The 16,709-nt window shown below is 39.7% G+C and overlaps 2 long non-coding RNA genes across 9 annotated transcripts in view; one reads left to right on the top strand and one right to left on the bottom strand.

Moving 5' to 3' along the window:
• Positions 1-16,709, top strand: part of LOC119143225 — a 44,653-nt gene that overhangs the window by 14,070 nt on the left and 13,874 nt on the right. For 6 of the 8 annotated variants that reach the window (XR_005102625.1, XR_005102628.1, XR_005102631.1 and 3 more), the window contains exons 4-7: positions 302-372; positions 6,506-6,648; positions 10,205-10,364; positions 15,328-15,431. This is a non-coding gene — a long non-coding RNA (uncharacterized LOC119143225). Of the gene's footprint in view, positions 1-301; positions 373-6,505; positions 6,649-10,204; positions 10,365-11,450; positions 11,787-15,327; positions 15,432-16,709 lie in introns of those variants that run through there. The other 2 variants (XR_005102627.1, XR_005102630.1) reach the window with 2 other exon arrangements.
• LOC119143226 lies at positions 366-11,276 on the bottom strand. Its single transcript, XR_005102632.1, has 4 exons — positions 11,011-11,276; positions 9,660-9,748; positions 1,244-5,518; positions 366-1,151 (listed from the first exon to the last, which is right to left on the bottom strand). It is a non-coding gene; the product is annotated as an uncharacterized LOC119143226 (long non-coding RNA).

Genomic DNA, 16,709 nt, shown 5'->3' with positions numbered 1-16,709 from the left:
TATTATTTCAGCAAGCAGTTGAAAGTAATTTCAATTACTTTTAATGCACACGAATATACAAAAATACTTGATTTGTCATGCATCAAGAAGTCTCAAATGGTTTATATCAGTTTCTGGGGTTTTTTTTTTCCATTTTAACCCCACGGGTGGAATTTCTGAAAATATTCAGCTCTGCTTTTTAAATGTGTTTTCTGTGAAATCAGTGAGGTGACCTGAGTGGGAATAAAGGTTGGTGTATCTTTAGTGAGACAAAGTTAAGTCATCACCAAGTGATTTTAAAATCCCATCCCTGAAATACTAGGTCTCTGACATTCAGTAGGATGAGAATCTCTGAACAGGCTGACTGCTGGGGACTCTGAAGCTGCAGTTCAGGTGAGTAACTTCTTTGGAGGAGGAACTTAAAGGTTTCTTCTTTATAAATTATGATAATTAAGTAGCAAAGGGTGCAACTTAAACTATAAATATTTTCCACTTAACATTTACATTTAAAATAGATTTGTGAGAGGATTTGTTAGTTACCATTTGAGCATTATATAGTAACCTAACATTTCAGCAGTACTGTTTCTGAAGAGGACTTCTTTACCGACACAAAACATGAATGTCTAGTTCTATTCCCAGCCACATTTTTATCTTGTTTTCCAACATGTAGCTATGAGTGTGTAGCTAGTTCAGCTACCGCAATTTCCATTTTACAAAGACAGAGATGTCTTTTGGTAATGCATGCATAATTTAGAAGTAACAGTTTCTACATGGAGTAAGTGTTGGGGACTCTGTTCAGATCACAGGATTAACTTGGTTTGTCTCCTGCTCCAGCTGATCCAAGGAAAGGGTAGTTTAGTTGTTTGTGTTGTGACAGTTCAATGTAGTTTGTAACCTCGAGCCTTAAAGTCACTCAGAACTGGTGCTATTCTACTTTACGGCTGCTCTTTGAAAGTATAGTGGTGCAGCAGGTACTCCTGCCTCAGTAGTGGAGATGGGGAACTTGGAGAGGAATAAGGTGTGCAATAGGAACAGGAACTGCTACGGCCATCTCCAGTAATCTGTCCTAGTTTATCACCCAGGGTCCTCTTTCATTCTCTGTTTTGGTGGGGGGTGGGAGGAAAAGGTGGAAAATAGTTCTGTAATTGGTAGAAAAAGAGCAAGAATTTTTCCTGTTTAAAAAAAAAAACAAAAAGTTTTTCCTCTGCATGATAGGGTTTCAAAGAGAAAACATTAAAGCTTTGCAGATTTTTTTAAGACTTACCCAGCTTCAATTATAGACTGACTTCTTCGCCTTCTCCAAAAACAGAAAAGATACTGTAAAAGATCAGTATTTTGAGATCAAGATCAAGAATAAAAATGGAGAGTATTTTAAGAGAAATAACAAATCAAAGAAATGCATGTATTACCTTTTAAGAATATTTAACTTCAGAGAACCATTAACATCGATGAGATATTTAAGGTATTCTATGTTTGGTTCTATAAACAATATAGACTGTGAGAGAACCAGGTGCATCTGAAGTGGATCATCTGGTTTAAGAAAGTAAGCAACGATTCCCGCCAAGCAATTGGTTAAACTAAACTATTAAAATGCAAGTGTTTTCATAGTAGCTCTCAATTTAAGTAAGTGGAAGAAATATTACATGCTTGTAGTAAGTTGCACGTTTCTTCAGGAGTGACGAAAAATACAGTAATTTTTTTTTCTCCCTTCACCCCCCATCCCGACAATTCAGTAATCCCTGTAATTCTTGTCATGGGTATACTAAACAACTGGGGGCAAATTTCTGCCCCTCTTGAATTTATAAAGTTACATAAAATCTAAGCAACGGTTACAAGAGTTCTTGATAATTAAAAAAATTAAATCAGGAGACAGCACATTCAGTCTTAGAGAAGTGACATATTTTAAGAGACAGTTTGTATCACAGTAGGTAGGTATGTGCCCTTAGCGCTGTAAATTAGAAGCATGGTACCCGAGTAGTATATAATCTGTGCACCTGCCAGTTTTTGTGCTTAATGCATTAATGTATTAGTGTTATGGAATACCTTTGTTCCATTCCTCTTTAGAACACAATTAGCTTCCTCTCCCATGTCTCAGAGAGACATATTTTGCCTTGTTCTTGGAGCTTGTAATCCAGGAATGTCTGAGAGAGGGCTCGTTGGCTGAGAGCTGATGTATAGCTTACCTTATGACTTAACAACCATAGCAGGACTGCATACCACCGCAGCACGCTATGGAGGTTTTGGTTCCCAGCATCATGACATTTTTTTGAGAGCAGGCCCAGAAATCTGTTGCCTTGATCATCAACACCCAGCTTAAATACTGTCCTCTTGGATCCTGCCATTTCAACGTTGTCATCTTGAGCTGGTTAGTTGCATTTTTGAAGGAAGGAGATGCTTGCGCCTTATCTGCGATATGGCTACGGGAGTTTCAAGGTTTTCCAAGAGAAGATATCTCACTCCTGACATCCTCACCAAGAAGAGAAGATGAAACTTATGTAGTGCCTAAGATTAACTTCATCATCCTACTGTGTAGTGGCTAATTGTGTATGTTATGGACTACCATCTTACAGGATACAAATACTGTACTTGGTATCAAATGAGAGCTTCAATCAGTACATCAGAGGGGGATAGTTAGTGACTTGAATTTCATTTTGTGCTGCTCTGTGAATACAGCTGTCATTCAGAGACCTGGCTTTGGGATTCCAGACACTCATTAATTTAAGGGGCAAAGTATTTCAGTTTGTAGATGGATGAAGTGCCCTCTGCTTTGGTTTAGTAAAGACCGTGGTTGGAGACTTATCTTTTTGCTAAGTTCTACCAGTTGTTTTCAGGGATGCTTCTAGAATTGATTTACTCTCTAGCTGTCGGTGACCATGATTCTTTATGCAGGATCTGTCTTGGCACAGCCTTCTGCTTCTAAACACCGGGTGAGGGTGTTTTCTTTAGAGTATGACCTGTTTATGCTACTGCTTTTTTTCCTTCTCTAGTTTTAGAGACAGTGTCTTTCGTTGCAACTTGCTGTGGACTAACTTCCTATTGGATCATTTAATCCTGGAGACATCAGTTGTATATGTTCCCACCCTCCAACCTTGTTTATCTGACTATCCTTCACACAACAAAGGGCAATGAATAGAATCTTATATCTTTTAGGGGCAACATGGGGCCAGAGGCAAGTTTTGTGTGGCATGAATTTCCTAGCCATGTTTTATTTAGCAGGATATCTATATCAAAGATTGATCTCACCTTAGTAATAAAGAAAGGAGGATCTCTGAGGATTAGAAAAAGAATTGTGGCTGAGGCACTTGGAGAAAAAAAGCTTTGGAATTTTCAGGAAAAAGAAGCATTTTCCTCAGTTTTCCCCCTCAGTCTATTGGTAAAAATGGCCCATCACTAAAAAATTCTGCATGTTTCAAAATCAGTAGTGAAGTTGAACTGAAAGTAAAAAATTACAGTATTGCATCCTTCAAGATGCTTTCTGTAAGTAACAAATATTTTAGATGAAGTTACATTGTTACTGAGTTTCATAGCATTGAGAAATTTCAATTCCTATGTGTAATAGACTACACTTACTGGCAGGTCCTTAAAGTGCTCTGTTAACTATTTGTAATGAGGTAATCTTTCTATACAGAGATGTCATGTTTGTTTAACAATATTTTCTGTATAAGTATGCCCTCTACATTTATTTATGACAGGATGCTACTATTACAAGGATTGTGTTTATTTTTATTTTCAATTTTTTTGCTCTTGCTGAGGCTGACCAACTAGCAAACAAAACCCTCAACTTTTAAGTACCTCTGTTTGCAATACAGATCCATCCCTAAAATTAGAACAAGTTTAAGGTCTAAAAATTAAATATTTTGTTATTTTTTTTAATAACTAACATACCCATCAGTACTTTCTATGTGCTAGCTAGGTTATAATCAACACAATTCTTATTTTTACTGAAGCACATACAGTTTGCCTCTTGATACGTAAGTTACTATTGTAGATATTTCACTTAATCCAAAGATTTTTGGGAGCAGCGATCTTATTTGTAGGGGAGAGGGAGACAGGGACACACAACCATGCATATATACGTTTATCTTGAGTTTGTTTTGGAAGCTATTGTAAAACAAGTCATAAGTAAGGAGGAAAATGCATTCTTTTTTTATCAGGTGATTCTGATGTCTCAACTCACTTGAGATGTGTCCGGGAGATACCATTCATAGTGTCCTAAGGGGAACATGCTGGTTAAAATGTTATGGAATACTTGGGGAAGCAATTAAATTTTGTTCTTTTAGAAGCAAAAAGGTTGGGTTTTTTAACAGTGCAGCATGGATTTGCAGATGTGGTTTCAAACAACCAAATAAAGCACAGACAGTGGTGGAATTACTATTGTGCAGCTAAACTAAAGGGATTTTGCTGGACAACTGCTTGCCTGTTATTGTCATTGGCAAGTCAGAGGTAATTTCCAAAGCTGTAGTTTGGCTGAGGAGGAGTAATTGCTTTTATGTGTATTTTTTCAAGCCCAAACACACGCTTTGTTTTTACAGTGTTTTTACTAAGATTCAAAATTATCACAGCATTGTTGCTGAAAAAAAGAAGTTATTTTTAAAAGAAAAAGTATTATGAAAAGAATAGAGACACCTGAGTGGCAGGCAGAAAACTCGTCAGCTGAACTCCTGACAGAATCTGGCAGAAATTCAAAGTCTGGTTTGTCTCTAGTAATTCCATTATCACTTCAAATGTTGATGATGATCTGGGAATTACACAGGAGGGATTATTTTTTAAGGCAAGAAGTAGTACTCTAAAGCTTTGCCTGTGCTGGGAATATTGCAGCTATCTTGCAATAGGTAAATGGACTATATCTGAGATACTAAGCTCTCTATCAGATGTTTTGCTACTTTATCTGTACTGGCATAATTAAAGCATCAGCCATCTTTCCCCACAGTGTGAACAGAGCTGTATCAGTATAAAACTGTATATATATTGGCAGCTTATTTCTGCATAGAAGCAAACAGCCTAGGAGGGCTGGCCTAGTTTCAGAAATTGTTTTAAATTACATTGCCATTGCTATGCCTGTATGAACTATTTGTATTGAAGACTTTATACCAGAAGAAAGTGACTTCGTTCTAGGTTATTTACCCTTATCCATAGAGCCCCATAAGAAGTTACACCACTTCAGTTTCGTAAGTTCGATTTGCCTTTGTGGGCAAACTTGCCCTTTACACAAACTTACGTTCATCTGTGCTACAAGACATAAATGGTGAGTGTTTTGACAATAAAAATGCATCTTCCTTTCTGATATAAGCCTAATCTATTCAGTTGATACTAGAACAAGTGCAGTTTACTGTGAATGGTTACAGTTATTTCCATCTGGCTGCATGCACCAGAGCCTATAAAGCAGCTGTCCCCAACCCAAATCCTAACTTAACTCTGTTTTTCAGTATAGAATGCAATGTTTTATGTACTCTGATCAAACTTTCAAGTGCTGTTTTATAGATGAGTGTCTTGCCTTACTTTTCTGCTGTGTAAATGAATCTTGTCCAGTGTGCGTTACCTAAAAAAGAATTAAAAAAGTTGAAGTCAGAACATCAGAACTTGGATCACTTGCAAATAAGGATGATCTGGACGTGCTTGTTTTATAAAAAGATACTGTTGAGCAGATTCAGATGATTCCCATTTTAAAGCTACGGTGAGGGAGAGACTGATCCCATATTAAATGGTGGTGAGGGGATTGTGATGGGGAAAAGACTGAAAATCAGTATAGCCCTTCTGTTCTTAGCCTGGCAGCAGTAAAGAAAGGACCTAGTCAGAGACTAACTAGCAGGAACAGAAAGAGCCAAAAGGCCGGGACCTTTGACCATTCAGAGAACATTCACTGGCTTTAATTAGCTGTTCACTGTCCTATGCCCATTGACTGTTTCACCCTCTTTCTGTCCATTCTACCTGTCTTCAGTCCTGCTTACTTCATATGTTTCCCCCCACCCAATCTGTCCTCCTTACTCTGTATCTCCTTCCATTTTCTTTGTAAGCAGAAGCCACCCCGAAGACAGAACTACCCTTACGTTTACTACAGTCGTGCTGTTTGTGCTCTGTGTGAACTTACCCCCATGCTGTTTTATCTGTTTAGACTGTTGGTTTTTATATGATCGGGCACGTTTTACTGTTCTGTGTTTATGCGCTGCCCAGCATAATGGAACTTCATTTTCATAAGTCCTTAAAAGACCTTAAATATGATTAAGAATAATATTCATTTATCCTGTCTTTTTATAAGAAATTATTTCTAGGCAAATGAGTATGCTTAATGAAATAAGGCATATGAGATGTAACAGGGTAAGAGGACTGTGCTCTTGCAGTTTTTCTATAGGCGAACTAGACATTTAAAAGTATAATTGTTATAACTGTGGTTATATTACAGTCCAGCATAATATGATGAATGTTTCAGAATTAATTTTATATTGACTATGCTCGCATTGCACTTGCAGTGGTTTGCAAATTGTTGGTTTGTTTTCCTTGTTTTACAGCTTTTAAATTTTCTTTCTAGAAACCATTTTGGTAGGTGTGGGTTGCTTGTCAGAAATCCATTCTGAAGCCTGAGTGCAGGCAAGCAGGGTACTAATGATGAATATGGATGGATATCTCAAGGACAACAATGGATATGGCATCTTCAAAAGCAATGGCGTTCTGGTAAGAATCTGCATGTGATTTATTAAACAGTACATGATAGCTTACAGTAAAACGTGTTTGTATGTGTCTCCGAAGATTTGTCTGATTGTTTAATGAAAATTTCTTCTAAAATTTGAAAATAGGAGGATTGCTCTGTACCATGCAGTATTTTAAATTCTGAAACTATACAACAACTTTAGTTTACTTAGCAGTGACTTCTTGCATATAAAAACAGTTAAAGCATCTTTTTAGAAGTGTTATTTTAGAGAAGTAGTTAGTGGCCATTTATGGTTCACTGTTTGTGAATCTATTTCTCTGAATACTTAAAGTGAATATTTTTTAACAGCTTTTTTTCCACTCACAGTATGTTACAACTAACCTCAGGAGGCATATTTCAGCACTACACATGTAACTATTCTAATGGGCATTGCATCCGACTTTTCAGGAAATATGAAACATATGTAATTATTGACAATTAACCGTAGCTGGGAACTTTTAATCCTTGTATAGGTTTAAAAAAAAAAAAAAAAGTAACACGGCAGCATGTCAAGTTACTATACTGGTACAACTTTGTTGGAGGTTTTACACTATTTAAATCTACCAATTAGAAAATGCAAGTAGAAACACCAGTGGAAGTTTTACTATAACTACAGTATAGTAGGAGTGGTTCCTTCTAATTTAGTCTTTGAAATAGCTTAGGCCAACAATTCCTTAAGCAAAAATTCTTGTTTTCACCAAAACCAATTCTGTTCTTATCTCTGCATGTACCGACTTCTTGAAATTAACAAAGAACTGGCACCACTGGTGGTTGGTATTGCAGTGGAACTGTTCTGGTAACAGCTGGCAGTTCTTAAAGCTTCTTCTTAAGGATATTTTGAGATCCTGGGTATGCCTACACTATGGTAGTAAAGAGCAGCACAGAGACAGAGTGTTCTTCTGGTGCATGAGTTTCACAGTTGATGTAGCTCTTCCAGCAGCATGCTACTTCCAGTGAAATCAGGGTTTTGACAGACCTCAGGAAGTCTTAATTTTCTCATACTATGCTGAAAGCTGTGGTGGCTCAGGAGCTGATTCACAAGCAGATTAGGCATTAATCGGATAGACTATGTTGGTCAGAGGGGTGGTGGTTAATGTCTGAGCATGGTAACAGCGTTTGGTCCACTGCATGCCTGTGGAGGCCTTAGCCCTGCTGAGAGGCAAGGATAAGGAGCTCAGACAGATCATTGTGCTAACACAGATACTTCCTGTGGGCACCTGATGAGAGCAGCAAAACTGTGGTGTATCCTGGGGGAGAGGAGGACCAGCCTAGCTGACAGAATCTAGTTGCGCTGTACTCAGTTGCACAGTATAGACATGCACCATAACTTAACAGCTACCTAAGGCAGCATTAATTCAAAGAGAGTATCCTCACTAAGATACTGGAAGTACAGAAAATGCATGGTAGATGAACTCCTGAGAGGTCTGTGGGCAGACTCCAGAGGCTTGATATAAATGCACGTTAGACATGAAAGAGTTCATGTAAGCAGTCTCCTAATTTGAAATTAATTGGTATGGAATTGACTAATAGTGACTTCTATTTAATAGCCCTTTCTGCAACACTCAGCTTTTCATTTTTACTTTTTAGGTGGGTGGGAGATAAAATCTGGCCCTCAAAGTGCTATGCACTCATTCCAGTGCCAAAAAACTGAACACAAATCAGCAATTGTAATGTAAGGACTAGGTTCCTCTAGTTGCACTGGACAAGTATGTATGCTAGATACAGGAATATAAGCTTAGATACCTGCTTAGATATATTTATAAGTAGATTTTAAAGCTGCTGTGATTCTGTAGGCTATTGTAGTAACTTGGGACAAGGAATTTAGGCTGCTCACAACTTTTTTTTTTTTTTTGCCAGGCTAATCTTTCACTCTGGTTCATTACATGGCGAGCATTTGGTTATTTATTGGAGCTGTTTACATTTAAAACCAACTTTTTTTTTGGGGGGGGGGGCAGGGAAGGGAAGGTGAGCTCTTAGTTTTGAAACCCCTCAAATTCTGAAGGGCAAGTTCAATCAAGAAAAACCTACTTTGCAGTTTCCACACCATAGAAGTATCTTATATGGACTTGTAGTAGTTATATAAACCAAAGCTGGAGTGTCTTTTTCTGTTGATCTTTTCTAAGGTGACTGTCCTGACTGGTATTGTTTCAAATAAAACAAGTAAAAACAAGGGATTGACTTGTAAAAGATTTGACTGCCATTTAGTGTTTAATTCCTCTTTTGTTGAATCATTTTTGTGATATTAACTTTATTTGTGACACTTGAGTTTTCCCTGAGGAGAAAAATATTATAGTTCTTTCACAATTCATTAGTTTGTGGTTGTTTCTGTTATGTTGTTTCCAAACGGAGTGACTCATGTTAAATGAACATGCCAGCCTAAAGGCATGTCCTCAGTATGGCAGCCCACAGTGAAACCTGATGCCATTACATCTGTGTGTGTATATATATATATAAATCTGCAAGATGCTCATACCCGTTTGAATCCTTGAGTTCTGTGCACATTGGACATGTGTGCTATCAATTACTTAATGTACTTGCTTTCAAAAAGCTGTGTTTTACCATGTCTGGTTGCTCTTTTTAACACCATTGATTTGCTGAGTTGGTAGGCTACATCTGTCTTGTGAGCGTAAGCTGGAACTGAGAAACAGTGATTTTTCAGTATTTTTTTTTAATAAAGTGGCACAGTTTCAGTGTATTAATTTATTGACTGTTTGATGAGAGGCTACAGAAATATCTTCTTTGCATTGCCACCTGTGCATTTTTTTAATGATTTAGACAGATTCAGAAATGCTTTTATTTTGGAAGTTGATAGCACAGATCTAATGCTCTCCGTGTTGTGAAAACACTAATTGGAGTGAACCAGCTGGCTGCTGGCTATTTTAGCTCTCCTTGAATTTTTACTTTCTTACCAATTTAAATTTTCCTCATTTAATAAAAATGTGAAAGACAAAACAGATTTACTTATTCACAACATGTGACAGAAATTACCACTTACATTACAGAAGCTTCATACTGGAACGCTGCAAGAAGCAGGTCTGTCTGGCCAGGGGTTGCAGGGGTTGCAGTCCTACATTTCTTTGGTATCTGTAATACAGAGACAGACATGCACCCACAGAAGCAAGATGAGAGAAAGGCTTTTGAAAAGCATGGGGTGTAAAATTTTTCAGATACTCTTTTGAATCTTTAGGATGTTTGGGTTTTTGCATGCGCTATATAGTAGTATTAACTCTAAGCCTGCGTTGATTTGTTATTAAAAATATGCATATAGCTCCAGAAATTTTGTTCTCTGGATGACAGACCTGTGGTTTTGAAAGGAGTAAAACAGATTGCTGTGATAGAATAGCTACAACATAGCCACAGTTCAGGTACTTTGGCTTGTAAATAAGTCTTGTTCTGCCATGCATAGTATGTAGTGGAGGAGTTTATGCCAAAGTAAACAGATTTATATGAAAAAGTGGTCTTCCCATAAATGTTTCACATAACACTACTAACAGCTCTATGTTGGGTGTGAAGTTTTTCTATGTCCCTCTTCATTTTCAGGAGGAGGTTGTCAATGCTCACCTAACGCTACTTCCACTGATGTGGAGCCTGTCTGTCCATCCCTTGTCCAGTCTGGGCTGCAAGACTGCAGGCACATTAAAGAAAACTATGTGCAGCTATTAACAAAGTTGATCACAATTTCCACAGGAAACACTGGAAGGTAATAAAAGAAGCCATTTCAAACCTGTCTTTAATTCTAGCACCCCAGACCAAGTCATCTCGGGTCACTTAAAGATGTGTCACTGAAAGAGTATAAAAGGTATAAAGATAAAACAATACTACAGTTCCATCTTCCAGTGGTATTGAAGTATTGGCGAGGAGAAGGAGGTGGCAAAGCGAAAATACATCAGAAATCGCTGCTGTGGCCAGGCTGATGCGTTTGAAAGAATGGGGTGTAGATGCAGTGTCTCTGCCCTCCTGTACAGCTGTGTTTGCCTTTAATAGACCTAAGTAGCAACAGCAAGCCAGAACCCGGCCATGCTGGTGTACCCCACATCTGCAGGTGTACAAGCTGCCTCACCAGACCATATTTTCTGCAGTTTTCCCTGGTCTGAGCCTTTGGCTTGTCCAGATCCTTCCTTTGTTTGCTAGGATCCTGGAATCTTGCTCGTGTATGCTACAGCATATACAATTTTAGCCCTGCTCTCGCTTTCCCACCTGTTGCAGAGGGTTTTTTTATCTTTCCAGGGCTGTGTGACGAAGATGCGCAGCTCGGAGGTTAAGAGTAGGGACCGAGTGCTGACGGACCTAATCGGGGTTTCTTATAAGCAGAGCCAGGTTTGATGCGGGGTGCCGAAGGTACTGACCTTCTGTCGGACCCTTTAGTCCTCTTCTCCCGGCTGGCGGTGTCACCCGTGGCCGCGCGCACGCGGGGGTGCTGCACCTCGGTACGTTCAAGTGGCCGCAGGTTCTTCTCCGTGAGATCGGTACTGGCGTCAAATGTCGCCGTGGGCAGAAAGCTCTCCCCGTTCGGGTGAGCAGGGCACGGCCCGGGTGACCGCAGTCGGCGGAGGCAGCTGCAGCAGCGCCGGCCGGGGAGCGGCGGCGTTAGGACCCGGGCGGCCCCTCCCCGGCGCTCCGGAGACGCAGCTGCGGGGGCCGCGGCCGCGCGCGGACCTTGGCCGGCCGCGCCAGCTGCCGCCGGGCGGGCGGGCTCCGCGCCCGCTCCCCATTGGCTGCCCGCCGCGGCGCGCGCGGGGCGTGGCCGCCCCCTGGCCCGCCCCCTGGCCCGCCGGGAGCCCCGCGCCCGCCGCGGCCTCTGTGCGCGCCGGGGCAGCCCTGCGCGCCGCTCGGGTCGCGCGGTGCCTGGCCGGGGCAGCCTCCCTGCGCGGGGCGGGCTGCCGCGGGGCGAGCTGCTCGGCCCCGGCCTGCGCGGCGCGGCTGGGGGCTTCCAGCCAGCGGGCTCGCCTTGGGGATGACCCCGCGTTACGGCAGCGCGGGGTCGCCGTTGCGCGGTTTTCTGGGGCAGGTGAGGGCACGCTGAGCTCCGTGGCGCTGGGAACGGGCCTCCCCCTGCAACGCTGGGCCAGTGCTGGACCGGAGACACGCTCCGGCTTAGAGTTCTTGTGCACCTTGGGAAAAGGTGCGTGAATGATTGTAGGCAAAAGCATTTCTAGTCGCAAGAAATATTTTGTTCATTTCGGGAAGGTAATTTGCACAGCATGCGGACCAGATGATAAGCACAGTCTGACAGGTTACCGTGTGAGTTGAAGTAATTTTATTGCTTTGTTTATGGCAGTTTTCTTTTGTGCATATATAGGGTAAACTTAGATTTTCCTTTGGCAATACGGTGGATTGTGGCAGATGTTCATGTTCAAAAATAAGCTTCGTTAAAACCAAAAATTAATAGTAAAATATCTTCCATTTAATGCCTACACGACATTCACGCTATGAGACGGGAGTTCTACTCTTACAGCAGCTATGTATCCTGCTGAACTTTGTAGTTTAATATTTAAAACAAGACGTTAAGAATAAAAGAGTACTGATCATTAAATTAGAATTGAAGTGGAGCAGAAGCTGATACGTTATCTGACACTTGGCTTCTGTAGTGCCTGTCACAAAGTAATGGCTCCCTTAAACTGTACATTAATCATCAACGAGAAGTCCTGAAGTGTCTGTTTCAGTCCAGGAACTTCTTATTACCAAACAGCTTTTGTACCATTGGAATGCACAAAGAAATGCATTTAACAAGGAATTCCTTCACATCTAAATGAGGTTAGTTTACACCTTCTCCCCCCGAGTTTAGTTTATTGTAATTGCACACCCTCTACTTGAAAAAAGTGCATGGGGCAACTTGGCAGGTAAATGTACAGTTAAGTATATTTCAAGTTATCTATATTCAGTACATATTTTCAAGCATATAATAAAATAGCTTTAGAAAAGCAAAAGGTCCCTTCTATTTCAGCAAGTGATCACTATTTGTCAGTGGGGTGTATTATTAAAATGATCACAGGCAAAAGCTATACAACTAAAAGGTAAATCTAGCACGTGGTAATTCTTTTACTCACAAATTCACAGCCTGTGTGATCTGCAAAACAGAGAGTTAAACAAGGGGAATACATTTTATATTCAGTCTTCCTGGTGGTGAATGGTCTGCTGCTTCCAGAACATAGATGAAAATTTGGGTTCAGAAATTTTATGTTGCCTTTCTGCAGCCTGTGGGCTTGCTTTTGTGCCAGATAGCTTCTCTGTCACTGTGGACAGTAAGGTCTTCTCAGACCCACAGCTGTACATTGACTGAAGTTCCCTTCCCTAACAGAACCGGTACCTGTGCCTACATTGAAGTGTCACTGCACTGAGTTTATGTAGCCCTTTAAATTTCTCAGTTTCTTATGTAGCTCTTTAAATTTTGTCTTGGTACCAACTGCATTTTCTTTACCCAAGAAAGATTTCCTAGGCAATCTTTCTGGTTCTTTGTGCTGTCCGTATTACTGACCTTTCAAGTCTTCATTTGCACCCTGTATTGTACTGTGTGATGCTTCAGTCATTTATTTCTTGGGTTTACCTGACCCAGCCCCTAAGCCATGAAGTCCCATCCTTGCACTGGCAGTGCTGGCAGCTTCTCCTTCCAGTTCCCCCACTATGCCCTGCTCCCAAACAATGCTATCTTCTCTTTACCTTCCCAGAAGCAGTGGAAAAAATTCAAACAAAATATATGAAGCCCCATCCTTATGCTCTCTTTTGTGTTTTTTTTCCTTGCCTATCTTAATAAAATTGAGACTCTGATCTTTGAGAGAGAATTTTAATTTTCAGTATGTCTTTGTAGTGACTAATACAATAGGGTAATGTGTTTTCTAGTGTGTGCTGTGACAATATGCGTTTCAAACTAAAACATGATCTAATCAAGATAACTAAGCAGTATAGTGGTGGCATGCTTAAGAATTAGTGCTTAAACTATTTCTAGTTTCCTTGCTTGTGAGTGATCAGTAAGTAGTCACTTTTGGGGTGCTTTTTAGCAAGATATGTGATGAGAATCCCCATTAAAACAATCGTTAACAAAAAAACAACAACAACCAAAAAAAAAGGGTAAGGGGAAAAATGTTCAATCTCAGGTCTTTGAAAAAATAGACAAACTTTTTAGAAGCTGGATGTGATTGAAAATCAGGAAAAATATATTTTAGGTAGAACTTGCAGTGATGGAGAAAATGAGTTTATAATCATGCTGATTTTTGTTTTTCATGTGTTTGCCTTTATTGCTTACATAAAAGCTTAATGTGTCCAAACTTCAGTAGTTTCAAAGTCTTGTAACTGTGACTATACTGTTGTTAATGAGCTAGTAATAGTGTTTAATGCAAACTGTAGGAAAAGTTACCGTGAGATTGTGAGTAAGAGTTCAATAATGAAATCAAATTGCTATTCCTTTTTTTTAATTGATAGGAGTGGAGTTACCATATTGGCTTAAACCATAATACAGTTTCCTGTTTCACTGGTAAATATATCCCAATGCCTCAGTTGATGTTAACTCTAAACAAATTTCTTCCTGATTTCTTTATGTAGTAAAGGGTTTGATTTATACCATTGTTGATAGGGACATTGTATTTATATTAATAACCGAATTTCCTTGATAATCAATATGAATAAATTACATACGATGTGAAAAACATTTCTTCTGATCAGTTTTGATTTTCCACACTTTGGATGTTTCTCTGTATTTTTTTCTTGTGTTACAAGGTAGCAACCACAGAAATGTCTGAGCTGCCCTCTCTAGAGCAGTTGTAATTTTTTTTATGTCCACATATAATGCTCTTGATTTTAAACTTCCTAATTTATCTTTGTAGGATCTTTTTAGTGTTTATCACGGTTCACATTTGAGCCCTTTCCAGTTCTTTATTATCCTTTTGGAGAAGGGATGACCTGTACGTCATGTGGAGGTTTTTCTGTTAAGGTCACAGTATTGATTTTTATAATCTATTATACCGGCTTTCTTCTAATTCTCCTCCGTTGTTTTAGAAGCCTGATTTAAAAAAATTTTTATTATTATTATTATTATAGCAGCATATTGAGCAGATATTTTCACTAAACTGCTGAAGTGGTCCTGAGGCCAAAGCATCTTCTGTTCTTTCCCGTTACGACATAACTGGTCTAATGAAAAATTTCCATTAAACAGAGGCAGTTGTACCACCTCCGTTGTACCTGACACTGGCATTCAGCTGCCCCAGTGATCCAGTGCATGGAACTACACCATTAAAAAAGCAATCCTAGTCCTACCAGTAAAAGGTTGATTTTTCTCTTGGTTTGCTCCCTGAGCAGACTTACCAGTGATGGCTGCTGTTGCAAGGAGAATAGAGGGGCACATGGCAAAGGAAGGAGGGAGGGTATGCAGTGATCTGTGTCAGATCAGTTTAACTGGCATAAAACTATGCAGAGTTGTAAAGGAGTGTGAAGATTGGTGTAAATGCAGGATGGATGAAAATGTATGTGTAAGCATAAGGTGAAAGAGCAAAACAAAGGGTTAAAGAAATGGCCTGTACTGATAATGAAAGACACTTTTTCCAGGACACCATTCCCAGCAGTGTCTGTGTGCTACAGCACAGACTTGCTAGTGGAAGACCTTGCATCCTAACAACAAGAGGATGGCGACAAGGGTGTAGTATATCACAAACATTGTTCTTTTTTCCTGTTAGCCAAACAGGAGAAGAGGCTGCAGGCATATATTTCAGACCTATATTCCAAACAAGGAAAAATGGACAATGGACAGCAATGTGGCCTAAGATTTATGGAAGACGAGGTAAGCAAGATCCTGAGGCAAAGGACTGTCTTGTCACAGTTGATGATTTCTGAAAGATATCCTAAAAGATCTGCTAAAAACCCTAGGGTTTTATTGCTAATTAAGAACAACTCCTGAAATGGGGTGAGGACATCAGTTAATAGCTCATGGCCCTTGTCCTGTGTTTTACATGGAAGTTATCCTGGCCAGGCCATTTGGACAGGTAAGTCTCGGTGCTTGTAAGTGAGCGTACGAGTGTGAGCATTTTAAATCTATGGGAGAATAAATGTCAGTGGGTAACGTCAACTTATCTGGAGATTCTGTAGGTAACTGTTACCTTCCCCTTGCCTAACACATTGAGTTATATTACACTAAGTTCCCTACAGTTCTGCCTTTAATTTGAAACTTCATAAAACACAGACTGTTTTCTCTTGCATTTATTTTAGTGTGTGTTTGTGATTTGTCATCATTTATACTTGGCGGTTTTGGGGTCCGCATTGTGCCATGACTCCAAGTAAGCTGAATAACTGCAGATTTTATGCCGTGGTACTCACCCCACTTTCTGGGTGACTAACAACTGTACCACAACACAGGGCCAAATCCATTCTTTTGAGACACTTTGCAGTTAACTCTTTGCCATTAATGGCATTTATTATAATGAAAACAATTATTTAATCCAGTATTTCGCCTTGTTTATTCTCATCAGGTTTTAATCTATGACTGTCTGCATCTTTGTTTGTTTGTTTGCTTGAGGAGGATTTGTTTTCTTACTTCAGGCTTTGAAAGAACTTCTTTTCTGTTATCCAGATGAATAGATCCAGAGCAAGAACTAGATCATCATCAGTAGTAGTTGTTCTATTCTGTTTCTTTTGTACGTGATGCCTAGTGTGACTTTGGCTTATTGTTTGTACTAGAATTAGATTTCCAAATTTGTGTGAGACTCCTTTTTAATTCAAGTAACTTCTTGAAGGTCATTGTTTCTTCATAATGTTTTATTATCTTTTTCCCAGCAATAAGCATGTTTTTGGGGACTCGGAGATTTTCTTAGCATGTAAGATATATCTAGGAGTTTTGCTTCCTTATTTTGGGCTTTAGAGACCTTCTTCATGTTACTGAAATCTCCTAAATACACCCTAAATACAGGGTATATTTAAAGTTCAGTAAGTTTAACAGGGAGAAGTGTGCATTGTGGGGCATGAACTCTTTGCCTATATGAAGGGACTCCTTATATTTCTAAGTTTTACCAGTCTTACATTTTACCTTTTTCTCATTGATTGTTTCAGAAAATAGCTGATGACA

This window comes from Falco rusticolus, chromosome 2 (genome assembly GCF_015220075.1).
Source record: "Falco rusticolus isolate bFalRus1 chromosome 2, bFalRus1.pri, whole genome shotgun sequence".
Classification (NCBI taxonomy): Eukaryota; Metazoa; Chordata; class Aves; order Falconiformes; family Falconidae; genus Falco; species Falco rusticolus.
The sequence above is the reverse complement of the archived record's forward strand: the minus strand, read 5'-3'. Positions and strand labels throughout refer to the sequence as shown.